We start from the raw sequence: 25,049 nt of genomic DNA, 5'->3' as shown, positions 1-25,049 counted from the left end.
TAGAGTCAGCTAATAGGAACACAACTAGACAGACAGATAACTAAGTGTGAGAATTCAGTAGCAGTTCATGAACAATAAGTATAATTAACCTCATTAATATGCATGTCCATCATGCATAATGTGCAGGTGACACGGTGGGCGCAAATATAGTTTTATATAAAAACTGGACTTACAGACGGTTCTTCTATGAGTGATCCATAAAGAAGACGTCGATGTTCAACCATGTGCTCTCTCTGACTGCAAAGAAAGTCAAAATGGCCTCCTGCTGGGTTCAAAGGGCAAACTATGAGACCAAAGACAGGACAGACATCGCCTAGTGGCTGCAGGATTAACTGAAAGTTTGGGGGGGTTAGATCCTCAGTTCAGGACTGTGGGGCTGTGACCAAGCAGGAACCTTCGTAGGCTGTGAAGTGCCAAAAACTAAACTGCAGTTCCTCAAACGTCCACTTGAGGCTGGCTCCAGAAGTGAGTCAGTCTCCATAAGTCCCCATGTTTCACAGCAGAAATAAACATGTTTACAGCCTGGTACGAAAAACAGTTTTGGTCTCTGTAGCTAATTTCCCCGTTCATGACAACTGTACTGAGGGTGAATTTATATACAACTCACCTGTTCACATTATATTAAGGCTTAAAGTTATGCAGAATGATTGATTGATTGACAGGTAGGTGCCGTTACAGGTGGCTTGTTTGAGCAGCCATAGTTCACCATAATTCACGTCTTTGCTCATTTTTTAGATTAGAGGCAGGACTGCCAAGATTCTGTATACTGTTTAAGGGGAAGGCACACATTCAGCGCTATTGGCTACTGTGAATATAAGTCAATATCCATCATAGGTCACCCACTGGCTTCCTGTTTTTACGGGAAATATTAAATTTAAGCAAATTTAGGGGAACTTTAAAGTCTGTTTAACGGCAATTCTGAGATTTCTTTTAAAACACATTAAATATGTTGGACAATAGTTGCTGAAAACACGTGAAAAGACTTTGAAGAGAGGTTCAAACTGTTTTTCACCAGTTTTCAGTCTCAGGATTTTTGTGGGCGGTCCTTAAAGGGCGGCTCGATGACACGCTGAGGCCACAGAGATGAATTCATCTCAGCTCAGAGTCCTGGAGCTGAAAATTCATTTTTACCTGATTTTGACACCTGATTTCATAAAGTTGTCGATATTTTTAATCATTCAGATTTGGCTGGGTGGTTACTAACACTTTCTTCTTTGGTCTGACATACTCAGAAGTTTAAGTTTAAGTGTTTTAGGACACTGCATACAGATACATGCATGTAGTTGTACAAAGGTGTAATAGGTTGTGATGTTGGTGACAGTCTTGGAAGAATTTAAACACATTTTTACGTCTGAATCGAACCAAATTTGTAACCACAGCTGCGTCTGATCAGAGTGTGATTATATTTCTGTGATCGCAGCTGTTTTGCGAGAATAAAAAGATGTTGCTTGATTTCACCTGGAGAACTTGTTTAAAAGTGAAGCAGCAACAGTAAATGGAGGGTATTAGGGAGTAGTCTTTGTCCTTGAGCCTCTTAAACCAAGAGAGCGAATCACAAGAAGAATCTTCATTAATTTTTTCGCTAAACTTCAGCCCGGAAAAAAAAAAAAAAAAACCCAGAGCGAGAAGAAAAAAGCCAGCGGACACCAAACAAAGGAAATTGCTTTCTTTCCTTTTAATGCTGGCATGTGGCTCGGTAGCATTTCTGCACCTGTGACAATACAGCACTCACTGTCACATCAGACCCGCTCTCTGCAGGGGTCAAATTGCCATTTTGCTACAAGATGAAGTGTCCCCCTGAATTGATTATATTTCTACAATCACTCTGGGAACAAAAAAAAAAGAAAAGTAGAAAAGGAAAGGAGGAGGATTTCTCTTTATGAGTTGTTACACCTGCGCACACACTCGTCTGCTGAGCTAACCGCTGTGCGCTTGCCAAAGCGGAAGCCGTGTACGACCTGCAGAGCGTCGTCGATCAGAGCGTACGATTTCAAGAAGTTCTGATTATCTGAGACGCGTTTTAAGAGCGGCGTACACGAGCACGCTGGTCGTCCTGCCCCACCTAACCCCTGACCTCCATATCTGAGGGAGGCAGAGTAAGCCTCCTAGTCCCTGAGCTGCTGTTCCCAAACCCACACACACACATTCACACCGCCACCTCCACCTCCACCTCCACCCACCCATGTCTCACCCCTCAGCACTCCACCCCCCCAACCCCCAGAGGACCTGCTATCAGCTGGGCTGAGCCCTTCTGCACCAGCCTGATATCCACGCAGGATTGGAGGGAGGGGCGGCCGGCTGGGTGGAAGCACAGAGAGCCGTGATATACAGTGAGAGACGGAGGGAGAATAAGAATCAGGGTCTGCTTCTGTATTTCTGTTTGTCGTCTGTTTGTCTGTCTTTGTATGTGCAGCACACACATGTGTGTCCTTCTTCTGCCTCTCTGCGTGCAGCGATGATTATCACTAATGTATTATTACTTCAAACGACGGCAGATTAGCCCCCACCCCCCCGTTCAATCCCCTCCCCATGTTTCATCCACATCTCTGCATCCAGCTGCCGCCCCGGCGTCACCCCTCAGAGTGTCGGGGTGTCGTAATGCCATTCTGGCCTCTCCTTATCTCCCGACTCAGGCCCTGTCACCCGGGTGACCCATGAACTAACCATCGAGAGGAGGAAGAGGAGGGAGGTTGAATGGGTGACTGGAGAGTGGCTGAGGGGATGCTTAGGGAGGAGAGGGGGGGTCCCGAGGCTGAAAGGCAGAGTGGGTGGTGCAGGGTGGGAGAGCTGTCTGGTCTGGGATCAGTTCAAATCCACCTGACTGACTTGAATGTCGTCCAAGAACTAGTTAAAGCCGACTTCATAAACTAAATCGATAATGCAGCTGTTGAGTGTATTTTTTATTATTTTTTCCGAAGCAGATTTTTACTGAAACAGTTGTTGGATTCAAGCCTCAAGCCAAGTTTACCATGGCAACTGTTGACTGACGTCCAGGAGTCAGTACTGATGTCGATTACGGACCCTGTTGTTGGTATAAGACGCTTTCAACAAGTCTTAGCACATACAAAGCAACATTTAACACCCCCACTGTAATTCCTCTGTGATAAATATGGACAGCTGTACACGTGTGTTTGTTATTATATTATTTATGATCAGAAACCAGCCAGTCGACAGCTTCTGCAGGGTCAACAAGACACAGCAGGAACCACTAAAAGTCAGTCCCACATTTACTCTTGCTTCCTTTCCTCTTCTTAGCTTCCTCCACCCTCTTTGCCCAGCTCCTGTTCTGGCACGACACTGGCTCCGCAGCTGTTAATGAACACGTTTCCTCTGAGCTGACGTTCACGAAACTAAACATCGTGGCTCGACTGAGTTAAGAAAGCCAGTAGAACAGAGACAGGAGGTGACGCCGCGACTTTGGTTCAACCAACATTGACATGACAGCTCCCCAAAAATGAACCCTGAACACATTGATCGTCCCCTGGTGGCCGGCTGCAGTATCTCATAAATCCACCACCTCCATGTTAGCATCAAATTGTCAAATAAGTCGTTCCCAATGATGGTTTCTGTCATCACTGATGTTCAAGTGTTCATTTTGCTGACAAGTCTGGTTTTGATTGGTTATTTGAAGCTATAAAAAGATATACAGTGGTCCCTTGTTTATCGCGGGGGATACGTACTAAAAATAACCCGCAATAAACGAAATCCACGAAGTAAGGTTTACAATTATTATACATGTTTTAAGGCCGTAAAACCCCATACCACACACTTGTATACACCTTTTCACACGCATTTTGTACAGTACTCCCTTAGTTAATCAGGACGCAGAACACGATGCACGTTCATACTGTACAGTACGCTGTAAAAAAAAAAAGCATGCAAAATTACACTAAAAACAGTGAGTCCGCGAAAAGTGAACCGCGTTATAGCGAGGGAGGACTGTGCTTTGTTCGTGCATTAATGATAAAACTTCACGTGCTATTTGATTGACATCGACGCGGCTGCACAGAAACAATATTTATTGTAGAAAACAATCGTTTAATTAAGTCGGTTTCTGTCACTTCTATCTCTGACGTCGTGCATGTAAAAATAAAATCACTGTTTTGAAGATTAATACGATGGGTTACTTTGCTGCGTTCAGTCTTGAATCAATCTGCAGACTGGAAGTTACACGTTTTCCCGCGGGGAACTTTAAATTGAATCTATTACCTTAAAACACAAAGAGGAACGTGCTCATGGGGTCAGATGTCATGAATTTGAAAAGGCGTTGTGAGATTTTTGTAACGCAATATCGAGGAAATATTAAAAATCTGTCCACTGACTGTGCAAATACAAAGTGTACACAGTGTGAAACATGTCGTTATCCATCATTACGGACACGTGAGGACCTCGATACTGGGACTCCAACACCGGTCAGTACTTGGTTAAACTCCAAATGGCTCCAAATGAAGCCACCAGTGCAAGATGGCAGCGTCTGTATCCGCAATATTGTGACTTTATTTTGTGTTCAGTGGGAGGAAGTGGAGACACGTTGTCCATCTTTATACAGAGTCTATGTTTTGAATTTAAAAAAGGGAAAATGTATTATATTTAAATATTACACATTACATAATTTCAGTTTAACTTTAAATCTAAACTCTCAAATACGGATCATCGTCCACCAAATTCCCATTTAAAAAAAACAAACATTTCATATGGTCTATATTAGATTATGCAGCCTGACAAAATAAAAGCTGTAGCAGATGTGATGTCAACGATTTGAATCTGAAACTGAGGAATGAATATGTTGTCTTAAACAGAGATTAAACAGAGAGTACATTCAGATCTGTCAACAATATCGCGACGGCTACTTCACCAGAGATTTAAGCCGGAGCGGCTGATAGAAAAAAAAATGTCAGTGGATTCAGAAAAACGCTGAGACAGAGACAGAGCTTCTGAGGTCTACTCACGAATTTGACAGCGATCGTAACGTACATCTGATTTGCATAAAAATCCAGCGCTCAGGCAGACCTTATCTGTGTGTGTGTGTGTGTGTGTGTGTTTAAAGCTCGAAACCTGCCAATGAACGACTGTTAACCCTTCAGAAATTCATCATTTGGCCGCATTGATTAAAAGATGAGTGAACTTATTATGCATTAAAGCGTCATGTCAAAGCCCTGGCACGGCGAGATAGCGGCCTTATCTTTCCTCTACCTGATAAGAGACAACATGGGAGAGAGAGAGAGAGAGAGAGAGAGAGAGAATGGAGGTGGATTGAGGAGGAGGTGGGGAGGTGTGATGGAGAGGTAGAGGGGAGAAGAAGAAGCAGAGCGAGAGGAGGAGAGATACAAGATGGGGGGGAGGAAGGGCGGTGGGAGGTGGAGAGGTGGAGGCTTGTAATAAGAAGGGAGGGAGAGGAAAAGGCAGCATACAGTACATCCAGAGCAGAGGGGAGGGGACGGAGAAATTGAGAGGGATGGAGGAAGAGATGGGAGACAGTTCTGGGGCATCTAATGTTCTCTCTGTCATGGCATCAGCCTCTCTCCATTCACTCCTCGTCCTTACATTGCTTTTTTTTTTTCTATTCTATTGCTATTTTCTTCTCCACTGTCCAATGGTCTGTCTCACTTTTTCCTTTTTTTTATATATATAAATCCTCCGTCCTCGCTCCATCCTCCCTCCATCCTCCGTCCTCCCTCCATCCTCCCTCCATCCTCCGTCCTCCCCCCCTCGCTCACTCCTTGCTCTCGCTCTTCGGTCGGTCTTTGAAGGGAGGTCACGAGGGAGACAATGCAAACACAGGCCCTCTGAATAGAGAATGGGAAGAGGACAGCTGTTGGAGATGACAGCGATGGCTGTTAAAACGCAATCTGTCTCTCTTCCCACCGGCCTGTTGCAGAGAACACACACACACACACACACACACACACACACACACACGCTGCAGCTCACGTCTTTTCACCGAGGCCACAATGTCACAGCGACACTCCCAACTGTCAAACACGAGTGTGAGAGCACACACTTATGTGGCATGTGCCATCACACACACACACACACACACACACATATGTAAATGCATACACTCTGCATAATATGCAGTGGCTGGTACATGAACAATGAGCACAGGATGAAACACATGTATGTGTAACAGGATAAGGTATAGGGACGTTTTCAGACGCTTTAATTAGGCACACTGTGAAAATACTGCATCGTAAACGGTTACCTGTGTTTGCATTAACAGCAACATGTATGTAAAATATCACAAGTAATAATCAGAATGCAAATGTTACACTCCCATATACCACATCGTTGGATTATTATTACTTATATATCAATGTATCGATGTGTAAGTAGTATTTTTGGATCACGGTCGAGATATTTCTCACTATTAGGGATGTAACGATACACTCAACTCACGACTCGATTCGAGTCACAATTTTTTGTTCACGATACGATTTTTTCACGATTTTTTAAAATCAAAATGAGCTACAGACAAATTATGACCAAATAAAATTATTATATTTATTAGTAGTATTATTTTATTTGTAGGAAAGAAATCTTTCTTTACAGAAATTCTGAAACAGTTTGTGTTCTCTTATAAAAAGTGCAACTTAAACAACAAAACACATGACAAATATCTCCTTTCTTTAGAAACAATCTCGCAGTAAACTGCTGTTAACTGCTGTGATGTGCAGTTTTCACTCACGAGGCGTAACCAGGGCTCTTAATTAACTTTTTTGATCACCAGCCAATGTGGCTGGTAAGTTTTGTACATAACAATAAAATAAAAACATTAAAACTCGCGAGCAGCACGCGTCAATTTCCACAGAGCACCTGGAGCAGGTGGAAGCCAGACACAGAAAAAGCAAAGAGAATCTGGTGGATTTTCAAAATAAAATACCCCGTGCAAACTGCCGGTCGTAAAAACTACGTAACATATTTACACATGTAGAAGCATGTTTAGAAGAACATACACCAGGAAAATGTCCAAATCTGAGCAAGTAAACAAAGTCTGGCGGGCTAAGCGCTCGCTCCTGAAACACTCCTGGTGGGGTCTGAAGTCGCGTGCAGGACGGACCAAATCCCATTCCCGTTCCCATTCGCCAAGAATCGTGATTCATTTTTTCTGTCAACCGATGCGAGTCGTCATGTATTTCTACTGACTTTTAATCGTGTCACGATGCATCGTTACATCCCTACTCCCTATTTATACAATGTTAGGGAGCTTAATGTTCATCTGTGAAAGTTATTAGCACATTGTTTGACTCGTGTGTTTTCTGGCATGAGCTGGACCCCTCTCGTATGCAAACCTAAAGGAGCACCTTGTATCGTTTAGCGGTATCTCGCAGCGTTGAAGCTGATTGCAATCCCCTCGTGTCGCCCTCTAAGTGTTTAGTTTACCGCAGAAACATGGCGGACTCCGCCAAAGAGGACCTGTGGAATCTCTGTAGGTATTATAGTCTCATTCTGAGGTATCAGTAATATAAATATTCCTATTTTCAGGCGATTATATACAAATGAAAACATTTTTATTTACATTATATTCAGTTTCTGCCATATTCTGTAAATATGACACACTGGACCTTTAAAGAAAAGTGACGTAGGAGTAATAGGAGTAAAAAAAAAAAGTGAAATCTGTATTCAGTTGTATTTTTTTGTCCGCTTTACGCAACCCGACACTGCCTGATATCACCATCCTGTTAGAAAACAGCTTTGTTAAACATCCAGCATGCAGAGAACATTATTCGGAGTTGGGTTTCCATCCCGCTGACAAACAGATCTCTTCTTTTTGCTCTGTTTTGGTCTCCACCGTCTCACTCTTTAGTTGCTAAACGCTCCACTATGTTCGCCGGCTAGTTGCCAACTTTGCCCGCCGACACGGTGAAGTTCGGGGGAATGTGACAAAAAACAGAAGCTCTGCAGATCTGAAGAAAAACTCATCGCCTCCTTTAACGTCACACAGTCAATTGATTCATTGTCAATATAAAAATATTGATCAGAGGAGCTTTGAGCAGAGTATTCATCACCTGCCCACTGCGTTCTTCGAGCATAAATTTAACTTGACAAGCCGCTCAAAAAGAAAGCGTCTCCACGCTGCCGTTCATTTGGCTTCTTCAACTTAAAAACAATGGACCGCAGGAACCAGAGGAGCAGCAGCACCTCACATGAGGCAACGCGTTGAAACTACATTATATCATGGATGTTGTAACCATTGCATCATCTTGAGTGTATTTCGAGTCGCCATGGCAGCGAGTATACTTTTTAAAAAAGCAGCGGTTCGTGCATTAATGATAAAACTTCACGTGCTATTTGATTGACATCGACGCGGCTGCACAGAAACAATATTTATTGTAGAAAACAATCGTTTAATTAAGTCGATTTCCGTCACTTCCATCTCCGACGTCGTGCGTGTAAAAATAAAATCACTGTTTTGAAGATTAATACAGATCGGCTGCGTTCAGTCTTGAATCAATCTGCAGACTGGAAGTTACGTTTTCCCGCGGGGAACTTTAAATTGAATCTATTACCTTAAAACACAAAGAGGAACGTGCTCATGGGGTCAGATGTCATGAATTTGAAAAGGCGTTGTGAGATTTTTGTAACGCAATATCGAGGAAATATTAAAAATCTGTTCACTGACTGTGCAAACACAAAGTGTACACGGTGTGAAACATGTCATTATCCATCATTACGGACACGCGAGGACCTGTTTGACAATCACAACAACAACAAAAAAACCCACCTGTGATAGCCGGCAGCTATTATGATGTTTCCATCCAATTTGAAGCTTGTAGATGTTCATAAAAGTATAAAAGTTTTATTGTTTTTCCACCATGAGGGGCGTGGGTGCAATGCATTTCAAAGCACACACACACACACACAATGCAAAGCACAACTGGAAATTAAAAAAACAACTTAAAGCCCGCACAGAAAAAAATATGATAATTTAGTTTGTTTGTGCACGGAAGGAATTATATTTGATTAGAAACGTTCTTAACTAGAGGAGAGGAAGGAAGGGGTGAGGACAGAGAGAGGGGGGGAGTTTAAAGTCTATTAGTCAAGCAGTAATCAGCACAAACAGCTGATTGATGGGATTCGGGGGGGTCGGACAAAGCAAAAAAAAAAAAAGAAAAAGGAAGGGGACGCTTGCTCTATCTCTGGCCTCCACATCCCCCCTGATGGAGGAGGGAAGGAGCGGCGAGGGTGGAGGAGGAGGGTGGTGGTGGGGACGGAGGGAAAAGGAAAAGCAAGAAATCTCAGGTAACAACAGTCCTCTGTCGTCCTTGTTGATGTGTGTGTGTGTGTGTGTGTGTGTGTGAGCGGTATCTCTGGCCCCATACTCCACTGACAGCAGGAGATAAACATAGGCCTGTGCTACTGACCACATGATTTATCAACATGAATTTCACCCCCATCCGCTATCTCTTTCTCTCTCTCTTCACTTTCTCTCGCTCTGTAGTGTCTTGAAACACGAAAACACACACACACACACACACACACACACACACACACACACACGCTAGTCCACTCATTAACTGTCAAAACACACTAATGAGAAATAAAGAGATTGTCTGAGCGTATTGGATTGGAGGTGAAAGAGCGGCATACCGGCAGACACAAAAGAAGGGAATGAAACAGAAGACAAAGAAAGAAAGAAAGAAGGAAAGAAAGAAAGAAAGAAGGGAAGAGGCAGACAAAGAGAGAAAAATATATACGAAGATATACTTATTTTAGCCGGACGTTAAAGCTGAATGATGAATGAAGCGAAGCAAAGGTTGTAAAAAAGATTCAGCGTTATAGTCTGAAGAAGCAGCTCTAATGTTGTAGGATATATCTAAAGAAACCGGCTTTTTTTTCTTGCAGGGAAGGAAATATTCACAGCTAACACACACACACACACACACACACTCCACAATTAGACGTCTCCCTCTGCTTGGTTTGTGCGAGGAGGCTCTGGTGTTGAAAAGGGTGTTAACACGTTGTCTTCCTGCCTCCTCGCCTCCTTCCTCCCTTCCTTTTCTTTCTTTTCTTTTCCTTTCTTTCTTTCTGAGCTGATGCGGTACCCCCGTCAGCTCAGCCGCCACCCCCGCCTCCCCTCCGCTCCTCCACCGCCACCCCCCATACTTGGAGCCAGATTTGGGCAAAAGGTGCCAGACACTCAGAGCCAGACCAGGGACTCACTCTGCTGGAGATGGAAGATGGAGAGGAAGGAAGAAAATAATGATGTAAGGAGGGCTGGAGGTGTGTGTGTGTGTGTGTGTGTGTGTGTGTGTGTGTGCGTGGTGGTCTTCCACGTGTCTTGTTCGTATAAGTGTTAGCTTGTTTACTCACTGTTTGGACTGTGTTGATTGTCCCCCTCCAACCTTGATGAGTCTGACTTCGCAGAAGTGCTAACTAGGACCCAGATGCTTTCGGTATCTCCTCCTGGTGATGAACCAATCAGAGGGACCCTGAGCAATAATGTCAAAACATTTGTCGACGATTTAAAAAAGACTGATTTGCAAACAGCTGATCTTCTTATTTCTGGGTCAAACTTTCATCTCTTGAATCCTGATTTGATGATTACGTTCCTCCCACATTTCAGTCCAAACGTCCCTGTAATAAAGGTGTGTGTGTTCTCAGCATCACGTGTGGATCACGCCTGATCAGATGCTGTCACTAAAATCGACGACTCATCACTGTTACAGAAAGTCCAGTCGCTCTATTTTTGGACCTGATCCCTCCTCTGCACACACACTGCGTATTGATCAGGATTGTTTTTAACAGACTGCTGTGAGGTCCATTAGCCTGCGGTGATGACAAAGCATTAAGAGACTAATGTGTCCCCGGGGGAGGACGAGGAAGACCGGAGAGGACCAGAGAAGGATGAGCAGGACGGTTCAGCAGACAACAACACCGCCGGCGCTCTGCTTCTTTGAGTTTAAAGTCTGCTGGGTCAAAGGTCGTGAGATGAACATTAATGCAGAGAAGCTGAATTCAGCTACAAGTTATTGATAATCACGTGAACGAGTCGCTGTTAGACGATGAATCTGGTTTTCAACGATATGTTCAGATGTCTCTTACCGACGTCAAACTTTAGGAAGAAGTCCCGAACGTTTCGTTTCATTCAAACAAACAGCTGCAGTTACTCAAACCGTGAGAAATAACACATTCGTTTGGGGACTATTTTCAGCTGCGGATTAAAAACAGATGAGGGGGGGGGTTTAAGTGAGACTTTGCAGTAGCAAGGCGGATAATGTGGGATTAATTAGTCGCACAGAGGAATAAAGTATATCAGATACTTCCTAGTAACAGTAACAAAAAGTGCAACAGATATTATTGGACATCTCCATTATTCTACACAACATTTTGACAATTTCCAATGCCGATCGCTTGAAGGCCCTTCAAAATAAAACATGTCCACAGACAACAAAGATAAACTATGTGGTGCATTCAAGTATAAACTCCTACTCTGATGCACTTAAAGGACAATTATCTTTCATCTTCACTGTTTTTAACATCATTCCAGACTGTTTACATTAAAACCGGTTTGTTAGCAAACCACAAGCGAGGCCACGTGAAATAATACATAACAATAATAAAGTCTGGCGGCTTTGAATGCAGCGATGTAACAGCTGGATCTGGTTTAATAAAAAAAGGATCTTACTCTTTAAAAGAAAGGTCTGTCTCTGCAGGATCCTTTCCATAAGGTCATCAGACACGTGTGATTACAGTCTGAGTTACTTTTACAGGACGTGCATCGACGGCACTGCTCTGATTCTGAAGACTGTTGTTTAAACCCGGAACAGTGACGGACAGTTTTTGGTAATACTCTTCGAGCTCGCCTCGATTTTTCTCTTCCAAAAAGGCTGAATAACTTCAGGCTTTGTTTACAGCCTGTTTGATCATCTGATTAATTGTGTTTCCTTTCAGTAATTATCTTAAATAATTGTAGAACGGCGCAGAAATGCTGGAAAATAAGTCGTAATAAACTAAAGAAGCGGCTCGTTGTTCTTGGCAGGCAGGGGGAAGATAAAGAGAGGTAGACGTTTTACTGCTCGATGAGCTGACTGTGCAGGACGAAGAAGAAGAAGTCATTTATTGTTCATTTGTTTGTCGTCCCGTCCGATATTCCCTCTTCGCCTCTGGCGAGCGTCGCACAAACACAAGCGTGTATCTGTCCTCCAGTCATCTTCTTATTTCATGCTCAGACGGAAAGCCATGTTGTGTCTCTGTGACAGTCGATCATAAACATCTGCGGGATGAAACCGCTCTCCATGTTTGCTCGATTATTTTTGTATATTTAAGTCACATGAAATCCTTTTTAATTCTCTCTTTTTTTTTTTTTGTTCCTTGCTCGCGGATCTCCTTTTCCAGCCTTCCTCATCAGATTCCCTCCCTCCATAATTACCACTTATTAATCTTAAATGAGAGCCCTAACACGTTGCATGGTTTTAATACAGCCTGTTAATATGAGAGGTAATTTATGGGGTGTGGGTGGGATGGAGGGGATGATGGAATGAGTGTCGTCCATCACAGAAATCATTAGAGACGGGAAGCTTCTCTTTCACTCTCGCTCCGTCAAAGAACTCAGGTGAGGCGTCAGCTGACCCTCAAAACAAACCTGTGCATGAGACAGGAAGAGGTACACATTTTAAACTTCATGCAGCGAAGGCACGCTCAAGTGTAAATAGGAAACCGAGGCAAATATATTCCTCCCGTCTCCACTTGTGCTCTTTCTCTCCTTCTCTCACCCAATTTCCTTTCTTCTCCTCTCCACTCCCGTCTTTGTGTTGTGTGCCCCATTTCAGAGGCTTTTCAGGGGCTGAAGTGGCGCTTGGCTATGCTGAAGTGTCTGCACTGCTGTGCCTGAGCCTGCAATTCACCAACTGTATGTGTGTGTGGGTGGGTGGGTGTGTGTGTGTGTGTGTGTGTGTGTGTGCCCAAGCCTGCAATTCACCAATTTCACCGCTAATTAGCCCACAAAGGCTACCGGCAGGGAGGAGCAGAGGAGGAGGAGGAGGAGGGTGGAGAGGGGTGGCATACGCGGGAGGTCCAGGCCTGAGGGGGGAAGTGGAGGAGGAGGAGGAGGAAGAGGAGGAGGTGGTGGAGGGGTTTTGGCGATGCTGGCACAGCTGAGACACATATCACGGGACCAGACAGATGCCTTTGTGTGTGTGTGTGTGTGTGTGTGTGTGTGTGTGTGATGGTGGAGAGCGTATGTCTTTCTGTGTATCTGTAGCAGTGTGTCGGAGCATGTATCCCATGGCTGCTCTCTCTCTCTCTCTCCCTCTCTCTCTCTTGCTCTGGCGATGACCGTGCTGGTTGCAGCTGTAGTTCAGCGAGTCTTAACTCCTGAGGCTGGTCCCAGCATGCCCAGTGGTCCCACTACGCCCACTGGCATAGACTGCTGGTCCTCTGCCATCACTGCCTCTCCATATGTGTGTGTGTGTGTGTGTGTGTGTGTGTGTGTGAGAGTGAGAGAGATTCACATCCCTCCTGCCAATCGTTTTACTACATATCAGACTGGGGCCTTCCAGGGAGGCAGACTGCCTGGCAGGCAGCCACCGGCGCCGTGGAGCCAGGCCAATGTTTTGTTTTTGTTTTTTTATTTATTTGTTTGTTTGTTTCACTGAGATCACACACACATGTGTGTGTGCATATATATATAGATATATATATAATCTAGGATATAATATATATCGATATGTAAATATAGATAGATATATGATATCTATCTTCCCCGTATATATCTATATAACTATTTATTTGTAGAATAATATCAGCTCTATATAGCTTCTATAAATCTATAGTCTTATTACACTACCAACACACACCACCTCATGTTATAGACATGTATAGGCATGTCAAGATGTATACTGTATATTACTATACACACATGCATATATACAGTAATACATACAATACATTTGACACACAGTACATGTACTGTACACACACACACCCACACATAGACAATATAATTGCCTATGTGTGTGTGTGGTGTTTTGCATATAGACAATTTCAATTATATGTACATATATACAGTAATATACAGTGTGTGTGTGTGTGGTAGATATTATAGATAATAATATATAATAATATATTTATATATATATTTATTTTTATTTCTGTCCATGTGTTCCTATTTTCACATGTGGTTTTTGGTGATATATATATATATATATAGATAGATATATATATTCGATATTATTGCGATTACATACATTTAGACACATGCAGTATATGTACTATAAACACAGACATATACATTTACTATACAATAATTTATATTTTATATACAGACAGAACGTAAGTAAGAAAGTGTTTTATAGTATAGTATAGTAAATGTATATGCAATTATATCTATCTATATGTTTACATCTATCTATATATGATGTGTATGTGTATATACATACTATATAAACATACACATACAATGCACATAATGTCATACATTTCACATATAGACAGTTTCATAATAAACATCAAGCAATTTATTAATTAGTAAATTATATATACATTCATATACTATATGAATATATAAACTGACACCTGCATATATGTATAGATTAAATTACTTCATGTATAGATTATTTTACAAATTCATAACACATATTTATATCTGTATGAACATCTTAAATAATCTTACAGCAGGATAAACAAAATGCTCCATATGACTGAACTGAGCTGACTCAGTCTCACACACGTCATAATTAATATAATTAATTTAGTGTTATTAATGATGCCTCGGATTCAGCAGCTGTCGGGACTTGTCTTTATGTGCACAGCGTTTCTTTTTAATCTCCTTACCTCCACAAGTCGACACAGGGCGAGCTGCTGCTCTGTGCGCGGCCACATCACATTCAAGTGCGCGCTGCCAAGAGCGTCCGGGCCGTGCCAAACGCGCTCTTTACGCGATTCCGCCGCCGTGCAGACTCCCTTGGCGCACCTGTGGCGCACATGGGACGGGATCAGGACGGATACATTATCATACATAATAGGTGGGTGCTTTAGAGGATGTGACACATCATGACCAATCACTACTTTAAACCCGGGGCTCTCCCCGTGATGACGCACTGACAGATTTGGGGGAAGAGGTTTCCTTCTAACTTATTGTCTAAGATATGAGCAGCTGCTCGGATATAAACTGTCAGGAGCAGACGATGACTCTTTAGTTTGGAGATCCGATGCTCAGCGTGTTTTCCGTGCGTAATAGTGCCGGATTTTATTTAGCCATCTGCAGAGGGGTCGTAAAATGAAAGCAGGATTTAATCTGCAGTTTTTTAAGCATGTCGTTTCTTTTAGTTTAGTCCAAAACAAGCTGTGGACGAACGCGTCCTCTTCAATCTTCATGTTACCACATGAACGTGGCGTTGGTCATGATTCAGCAATAAACTGAGATTCTTAAAAAACCTTTTATTCGTCACTGCTAATAAATTGAACCCGACCACATCATGTTGCTCATCACAGACACACCTCCACCTGCACTGTGATTTAAAATGTGGGGTGGGAGATGATGATGCGTGCAGCCGTTACCGTGGTTACCCGGTGTTTTGGATGGGAGACACCGGAACTGGCAGGAAACAGACGAGGGAGTTTTGAAGTGATCCACATTTTTTATTTATTGTGGAACTGCTTGAATTGTTTTGGACTTTTGGTTTGCAGTTAAAAATAAAAAATGTGGAATAATTAATTTAAAACGACAAACACGCTGGTTTCTGATTTATTTCAGTCTGATGATGCCTCCAGATTAAAAAAAATACAAAAAACAAACACTGGATTTACAGGATAAAGTGAAATAACATGCGGCCTCCTTCTCACCACTGTGTGGCTTTTATTCCACAAAGACTTTTGTAGATGGTTTTGAAATATTTAAAAAATATTCATGATATTTTCTGTATAAGTCACGTGGAGCGGCTCCTCTCAGGAAGATATATATACTATATATACTCATATATTATACATACGCCTATCTATAGACATACATAAACTCACATTAAACATAAATAAATGTTCATATGTTTACATATAATGACAAAGACAAGGAAATGCGATCTAAGCCCGAAGATAAATAAGTGAAATGACTCCACGCGTGATATAATAAGTAACAATAACCCATAATAATAAAGAGTGACAAACACACGGCGTCAAACAATAATAACAATAATAATAATTAAATTAAAAAATGATCTGAAACAACAATAACAAAATAATGTGAGATTAATACATGACTACTTCACTTGTTATATACTCATGACAATAAACAGTTTATTTACTGGTTACACACTTAACTAAGATAATTGTTTATGCATTTTACTTATAATAGCACAGAAAGAACGATGAACTAACCTGGCTGATAGATAGATAGATAGATAGATAGATAGATAGATAGATAGATAGATAGATAGATAGATAGATAGATTTTCTTCAGGTGTTTCACTGTAAAAAATAAATAAATAAAGGAAGTTTGCTGATTGACAATTTTCTCCAGATGTCCATTTAGCCGTCTGAGGTAGAAAAAAGGTGCTCGGGTCTGTGTGTGTGTGTGTGTGTGTGTGTGTGTGTGTGTGAGTGATGGCTTCCTTGCCCTGTCTCTTCTCCCGCCTCACCACTGATGGATTAAAGTTGTGGACAGGTTTCAGCCCTATTGATCTCACCTGCCACGGCGGCTCACATCAGTAGGTGTGAGGGGGGGATAAGATGGGATAGAGAGCATGAGGACGGCTGGGGGCGGGTGGTGGGTGGTGGGTGGAGGTTGGTGGTTGGGGTTTAAAGATGTTTTCACCCTAAACTTTTGAAGTGAACTCAGCGGTGAATAATTAACATGTTTTCTCAGCATTAAATGTCCAAAAGAACTCCCGAACTCAGAAAAACAATCAAAAAATTTGAAAATTGGATTAAAAAAAAGGGAAGTTGATGTTAATTACTCCGAGGTTTGTCGAGGGTGTGGGTGTTAGCTCTCTGCTAATTAAATGAGTCAACCTATTTCTACACTAAATTAAAAACATCTTGTTTGCTAGTGTTTTAAACAAGGCCTGGGAGGATTAAATCTAAACTTAATGAGACTGTTTATCAGTATGATTATCTACTGTGCTTTAACTGTGGTGAGAAAAGACTGTTGGATCTGTTAATCCAAATAAAGACACGAGAAGAAACAAGAGTCTACAGCTACTGTGCTTATATACTGATATTTACATCTTAGCATGCAAATATTTTCATATAGTAGCATTTCACAGACTGTATAAAACATGGACGTTGTATCCGCGATGTCACCCACAGGTTTCTGATGAGTTATCAAAGCATCCACGCTCTTAATCCTGCCTAACTTTAAGCCTTAATATAATGTGAACAGGTGAGTTGTATATAAATTCACCCTCAGTACAGTTGTCATGAACGGGGAAATTAGCTACAGAGACCAAAACTGTTTTTTGTACCAGGCTGTAAACATGTTTATTTCTGCTGTGAAACATGGGGACTTATGGAGACTGACTCACTTCTGGAGCCAGCCTCAAGTGGACGTTAGAGGAACTGCAGTTTAGTTTTTGGCACTTCTGCATTGCTGCCTGACCTCAGTATTTAGGTTCTAGCATGAAGGAGAAAATACTGTGACTGAGTCGGTTTTTTAGTTTGTTCTGGGACGATCCACGGCATCTGTAGATGTTTCACACTAATGAAAACATAGTTTTATATATTACACTCTACTTCTACTGAGCCCTATTACCGTATTTTCCGGACTATAAGCTGCTACTTTTTTCCCCACGCTTTGAACCATGCAGCTTTTCTACTGATTTTTCTTCACGGGGCGCTCTAACAGGAAGTGCGAAAACGAGACAGACAGGGGAAGTCAGTGCAAACAAGAACACGCTAGTTTTTATTCAGCACATGCAACACGACACGCATAATGAATTATTAACAGCGAATTATTTTCACACCCTCGTCATGGAAAGCTCACGAAGAAGTTCGTATGATGCAGCTTTTAAGTTGAAGGCCGTCGATCCAGAGCTGCTGCACGTAAGCTTGGCGTTAATGAATCCATGGTGTGACGTTGGAGATGCAGCGGCAACAATCAGTTCAGGTATATAAATAAACATTTACGGTACAAAATCTTTGTGTATCCGGTAAATATCTCATTTCTCAACCTGGATATCGGCCGGTGCGGCTTATATATCAGACCCTCCAGGAATTCGCGATGTTGCGATTTGCAACTTCAGCGCAACGTCAGTGAATCTCCGTGAATTCAGGCCGGTGTTGCGATTTTAACCCATCACCGCGATTTTTCCGCAACTTTGACCAATCATTGGCTTGAGCTGACGTCAGTGACGTCGCCAAACTGCCTTCCGCTTCACTTCCGTGAACGAAACTGTGATAAGGACCGAATCCCCATCCGACGGGCGCATTTCCTCCGCGGCGGTGCGCCACGACCGGCTCTGGGTCGGCTTGGAAAGGCTCGGAGGCGAAGGTGACAGCGCCCTCACGCCCGGACCTCGCCATTTCCCGGGCCAAGGACTTAGTGCTCCCTCTCCGGGGCCCCCTCGCCCACAGTGCAACTGTTGAATCACAACTTTCACTTCCTCCCGCAACAAAAATCGCAACAAAAATGTAAAAAGCAACTTTCAGCGCAATTTTTTTTAAAACCTCATGCAACATCAGGCATTTTAGGCCGCAACTATTTTTAAAAAAGGCCCGCGAAATCCTGGTGGGACTGATATATGTAAAAGAAAATTGTTTTTTAAAACTTAGTGGGTGTGGCTTATATTCAGGTGCACTCTATAGTCCGAAAAATACGGTAAATCTCACACACCGGACCTTTAAAGTTTGACAATCCATCCAACAGTAAGACAAACCCCTGCAGCCACATGCCGACAAAAATATAAAAGAAAAATAGAGACGTCATTATAACAGAAAAATGTTTTTAGTCCTCCTTAAAGATTTTTTTCCTGCTTCATATTTCTTCTCTTTTTGTTGTTGTTGCCGCTCTCAAAGATAACTGAGTTTAGTGAGCACATGTGAAAACACCCGGGGGGGGCTTGTGTTTGTCACCGTAGATTCACTATCGAGACTCATTTTCATGCGGTAGACTATCACCGTCCTCCATGCCGCCTTATCTAACTAACTGATAAATAACACAGTGTCTGTCACAATGATAACAAGGTCAATTCAATAGGCTGACCAACAGCAATGTTTTCCCTAAAGCGTTGAACAGTCACATCTGATGCCTGCGCTGACCTCCATGCTAATGAACAAAACACAGAGAGAGAGAGAGAGAGAGAGGGAGCAAATGAATATGAATGAAAGGCAAATCTATCAGAAACACGCCTCCTTTAAATAACCCCCTCCCTCGTACCCTTCCTCCACTCCTTCCCTCCTTTCCCTCCCTCCTCTGCCCATCCACCCTGTTATATTTTATTCTCCAACGCGTGGTGAATTTAATAAATATATGCAAATGTGTGCTGTGGAACATGACGAGTGTAAATCAGGCGAGGATGTTCTTTGAGCGCTGCCGAGATTGAGGCTGAGAGCTGACCCCGGGTTAATCATTTTTCACTTCCCTATCGCATTCAATTCTGCTGCCCGTGTGTGTGTGTGTGTTTGTGTACACGTGTGCGCTACAATGTGGCATGTGCGTGTGCATGCGACACACGGTTCATTCGAAACTTTGTACACACGATTAGGATGATATTTACTTTTAGATTTATGCAACAAAAAAATTAAAAATGTTAAATTTTTTCAGAAAGTTTGCTTCCTTCAACGGTTTATTGCCACGTTTTTAATTGGAGTAACAGCAGGTCTCCTTTACTGCGCTTTGATTGTGAATTTTAAAAAGGAGATCCAACAGTTTTATGTGTTTTCATCCAAAAAGGATAAAAAAAAAAAAACGAGAGCTTTGTCACTGCAGATCTCAACCCAAAGACTCGGTTAGCACAGTTAAACCGTCGCACGCCTCGTGATGTTTTATTGAAGCTTTTTTGTTTGGTCGCTTGTTGATTGTGAAGTAAACAACACAACAATGCAAACACGCTCTAAATGCACCAGGTGCGTGATGATGCCGGCCTCCTATAGAATCATTAACTTGTCTTACGGCTCTCAAGCCTGCAAAAAAAAATTAAAGTTCGCCAGTTTGACAGTGCAGTATTCCACGTCGAGATGCATTTCACGCTGCTGTATATAGATTAGTGTTTTAAAAGTGTCAATAGCGGCGGTGCACGAGTATAATCACGTGACTTTATGCAGGATGTAAGCAGAGCTGCAGCTGGGACATGCAGCTGACATATTTAACTCTTGACCGTTACCGTGGAGGTCAGATGTAGCATTATACTATATTATATATTATCTATACCAGTGGTCCCCAACCCCCGGGCCGCGGACCGGTACCGGTCCGTGGATCAATCAGTACCGGGCCGCACAAGAATTAATTAGTTATTTCTGTTTTATTTAATACGGTCATTTCGAAATAAAAAAAACGTTTCAAAATAAAAGACCGCTCGACTTAGACTGGGACTATAATAAAGGGGGACTTACTACTTCATCCACAGTTGGTAGGAGAAGAAGAAAATATTACTTAATACTTAATATTTTCTTCTTCTCCTACCAACTGTAGATAGAGTAGTAAGTCCCCCTCTATTATAGTCCCAGTCTAAGTCGAGCGGCCTTTTATTTTGAAACGTTTTTTTATTTCGAAATGACGTATCCCCCCCCCCGGTCCGCATTAAAATTGTCAAGCGTTGACCGGTCCGCAGTTAGGAAAAGGTTGGGGACCACTGATCTATACGCTCTTTAAATCTGCATTTACTGATTCTTTTGGCCACTTCTGAACAAGGTGCACAGTATGATCTAACCCTAAAGTTAATATGGTTGACTTGTTGTTATTTACACATCCATCTAGTACTACTATGGACCAAGAAGCAACCTTGGAAGCCAACACATAATTGACATAAACTGCAGTTCCTCTTGTCGTCCACTTGAGGCTGGCTCCAGAAGTGAGTCAGTCTCCATAAGTCCCCATGTTTCACAGCAGAAATAAACATGTTTACAGCCTGGTACAAAAAACAGTTTTGGTCTCTGTAGCTAATTTCCCCGTTCATGACAACTGTACTGAGGGTGAATTTATATACAACTCACCTGTTCAGGTTATATTAAGGCTTAAAGTTATGCAGGATTAAGAGCGTGGACGCTTTGATTGACAGGTAGGTGTCTTGTTTGAGCAACCAGGCGTCATTTATCCCGCTGTCAGGTCGACTAACAATCCACGTCTTTGGAGGCCGATCAAAGTTGCTCCGCACTGACTCTCCAGAAATCTGAGGGTGACGTCATGGATCCATCGGTCTGTGGTATAATTTACCAACAAGTCACCTTTCGGTCTCAACACTTCTCACAGATGCTTCATATATCATGAATCAAAGTGATACCGAGGCTACGTTTGCAGTTTCTGCTCTGTATTACACCCTTGATAACGTTAATTGCTGTTTTATAATATGTGTAATGTCTCCGGCTATACGGCTTCGTATCAACAAACTTTATCTTACAAAACACTAATACAGTCCAGACAAAAGCTCAACAGTAAATCCTTATTTTTGCATTCAAGGCGACTAACATGACAGGACAGTAAAGAACACTAAGCCGCTTCCATTCATCCTTTATGAAAGATTAGTGAAGTAAATCGACTGGCTGCTCGTTCTCGTTGGCTTGTGTTGCATAAAGCTGAAAAACGATGACAACAGAAGTAGCACATTACTGTCCATTACTGTCCGAATTAAAAAATGTTCCCCCGCGCTCACGCCACATATCACGTGTGCAGCATTGTGTGGTTGTTTAAAAATGAACACATTTAAAATGGTGTGATGACATTTACTGTTCACAGACATGCAGGAGTGAGTCGGTGGCCTCGCAGTAACTGCGGCGCACTCATTCAGACACATGTGGTCCCTCGTTTACGGTGTGCAACTACAACTTCACGAACCGCTGAAGCACCAGAGAAGACTCTGGTTTCGAGGATATTTTAGAATTTTGAACAACTCAACAATTAATTTAACCTGCTGACAAATACCCGACACCTGATATATCTCATTCCTCTGAGCCACAGAGCTCCATTGTTGTCAAAAAAACTGGTAAAAATACATCAATGAGCCACGCTGCTGCACCGAGCTCATGGTGACGAACGTGGGCATTGTAGTTTACCTTGAATCTATCCCACGTACACAATCCTGCTGCGATTAACACTCACTAACGCGCCGAATCCGCGGCTGAAAATGATCCCCCAACAAAAGCACTAATTACTCCTGTTTGATTTATTTTAGAGTCTTTTTGAGACGATAAACCTGTGACCTCTTTTACAAGATTTACAGCAGGAATCAATGAGCTCAGGGCCGAACACCACACATTGTTGGTCTTTTTGTGGGATGAGTTGACATTAACAAATATATAAAATATCACCAGACTTATCTTCAAATAACTCTGGGTAACACTTATTAGACTCCCAGATTAGCCCATCGCTTGTAAACAGCATATAAACATTGAATAAACGGTTTATAACACTCGTCTATAAGTCGATGTTGGTGTATGAACAGATAATGTAGTTAAAGACAAACAGAAAATTATAAAAGACGTTGACAAATATTGAACATTATAAGGTCCAGTCTGTCAGATTTAGGCTGAGGAAGCTGCTGAAGCTGAAGCGGTTGCATTAATAGCGTAATATACAAAAATAAAGTGGCACACATGTATAATATTTATATTTTTCACAGTCAAATGTTGCACTAATGCTCCATGTGCGTATGTGTCAGTATGCTTACATTGCAGGTCACAGTCTGTAGACACTGGGTCTCTAATTTTAAAGCCTGAACACCTGATTCGGCACCTGCCTCCAGATCAGCCAATAGCAAAAATCCATTGTAATGACCAGGTTTCAACCAGTAGAGGGAGTTCGCGGTAGATATGCGAAGATATGGACCTGAATCAATCTATTATTATTAAATGTATGACTTTTAACTTAAAATATCACTTCTACCATCATCATGTATTTAAATTTTAGCAGTCAAATGTTCCACCTGGTTGCAGTTGGGCCAAGAAGAAGAAGAAAGCGATAAAACGTTGCAGTTATTTCCGTTAAAGCAGCCGTACTCGATAGTACTACATAGAAATGTACTAGGAAATACTGATATATCTACAGACAGCTGCAGCTGGCATGTTTCTACAGTAGTCCAGAGTGGACAAACCGGACACTGATACATACATGTAGAGCCTTTAGTGTTTACAACCATAGTCACACACTACACACTAGCAATGGGATACAGGGGCATTGCAACCTGCAGCTACACTGCTAGACGCCTGCACCGTCCTTTAAATGCGACTCATAAATGCTTAAAATAGCTATGTGTGTTATTTATAATTTATAAAAGCACATTCTTCACACTCTCTCTTACAAGCATCCTTTTGTCATCTGATACAATGTGTAAATTAAATACGGTGCAGTGTTGCCTCTTAAAGTAAACATCACTGGCGGTGAAGACCCTCGAGACGCCACGTCTGTCCACGTGGAGCACCTCCACCTCCACACACAGTGCGGCACATTCCTGTCCTTTCACCGCTGATTGCACCGGAGGAAGCGTCACCACCACAACTAGGATGTTTTTTTTTGTTGTTGTTGTTTTTTCTCCACCGCTCTTCTCAAATGACTGCGCTTCTAATCAAACATAATTTACTCGCCATCTCGGCCCTCTTCTCTCGGCCTTTCTCACCTGCTCTCGCTCACCCTCACCCCATCGTCACCCCTTCCCGGTAGCCTCCCCCCCACCACCACCACACACACACTAGCCCAAGGCCTGTTGCCAAGGCAACCGGCATCTCATTTCTAAAGTGTCAGTTTGCATTATTGTCTTCACGCTTTCCAGCAATAACCTCTCTCTCTCTCTCTCTCTCTCTCTCTCTGTCTGTCTGTCTCTGGTCCTTCCCTCAAAAATACACAAATACTGATACATCTCTCTCTGTGTCTCCCTTTCCTCTCCCTCCCTCCTCTGCTCTGCTCTTTATCCCTTTATACATATTTTTTTTTTCAGTGCCATCCACTTGAATTTCCCCTCTCTCCCCCGACATACATAATGCAAACACAAACACAAACAATGTCATGCACGCAGCATGTAACCGCGTCTGCTGCTGAATACAGAACATCTTTGTGACCATGACTCATGTTTGACCAGTAAAAATGTTTACGTTTTAAAAATATAGCAACATTTTCAGATAGTTACAATCAATTTATGTTTTAGTAGATAGGAAAATAAATCACAAAAATACAATAAAACACATGTTAAGAAGAATATTCAATCAACTGCGTTTGTGTTTGTACCACAGGCCACCGGAAAGAAGACGAAGAAGACGTTTACAAGTGCACGTTGGAGGTGAATGCTCAGTGTCGTGCCAGAACCGGAGCTGGGCAAGCGATGAAGAGGACGTTGACAGAGGAAAGAGAGAGCAAGAGGACAAGAGTAAATGTGGGACTGACTTTTAGTGGTTGGTGAAATAAAAGGCTGAAAGACAGACGCCGAGCTGGGCTGACTGCTGCTGGACTAGTCAGTGATATTATCTGTTGGTGACCTATCAATCAAACCTGCTGTAATCAATAGTTTGATGTTATTTTGACTTGAGTAACATGAACAAGATCAAAACTCACAAAGAATTATCACCTGACACTGCAGCTCTATTTTAGCATCTTTCAGCTCTTTGTTTTGTTTGTTTTGGCCCATAACTTTACTGTTAAGATTCACTTCTACCATTTTTTGGAAACTTTGCAAGCAGCTTTAACATTTAGCAGCTAAAGAACCAGATATTTCCCCCCAGGAGCTGGTAGAGACCAAAAATAGAACAAAAGGAAATAATATTGAACTCACATTCATCGTGTCTATAACTGCTCGATGTGTAAAGTCATTTTTTGCTCAACATTATAAAGGTGACAAAAAATAATTGAATGCAGCTTAATGTCACAGTATTAATGTTAAATATTGCCACTAAAACACACTGGAAGTGAAAACAGTAACAGCGACCGTGATTGTCAGAAAAAACAAAGTTCCCACTAACCTCAACACATATACATTAAA

At 42.2% G+C, this 25,049-nt stretch overlaps 1 protein-coding gene across 2 annotated transcripts in view; it reads right to left on the bottom strand.

Moving 5' to 3' along the window:
• lhx5 (LIM homeobox 5) overlaps positions 1-371 on the bottom strand; it is a 38,403-nt gene extending 38,032 nt beyond the window's left edge. For both annotated transcript variants that reach the window (XM_027282289.1, XM_010740491.3), the window contains exon 1: positions 174-371. The gene's annotated coding sequence lies outside the window, so the exon portion shown is untranslated. The remainder of the gene's footprint in view (positions 1-173) is intronic.
• Between the last annotated feature and the right edge of the window lie 24,678 nt (positions 372-25,049).

Source organism: Larimichthys crocea, chromosome IX, assembly GCF_000972845.2.
Source record: "Larimichthys crocea isolate SSNF chromosome IX, L_crocea_2.0, whole genome shotgun sequence".
NCBI lineage: Eukaryota > Metazoa > Chordata > Actinopteri > Sciaenidae > Larimichthys > Larimichthys crocea.
This window is presented reverse-complemented; position numbering and strand designations above follow the sequence as displayed.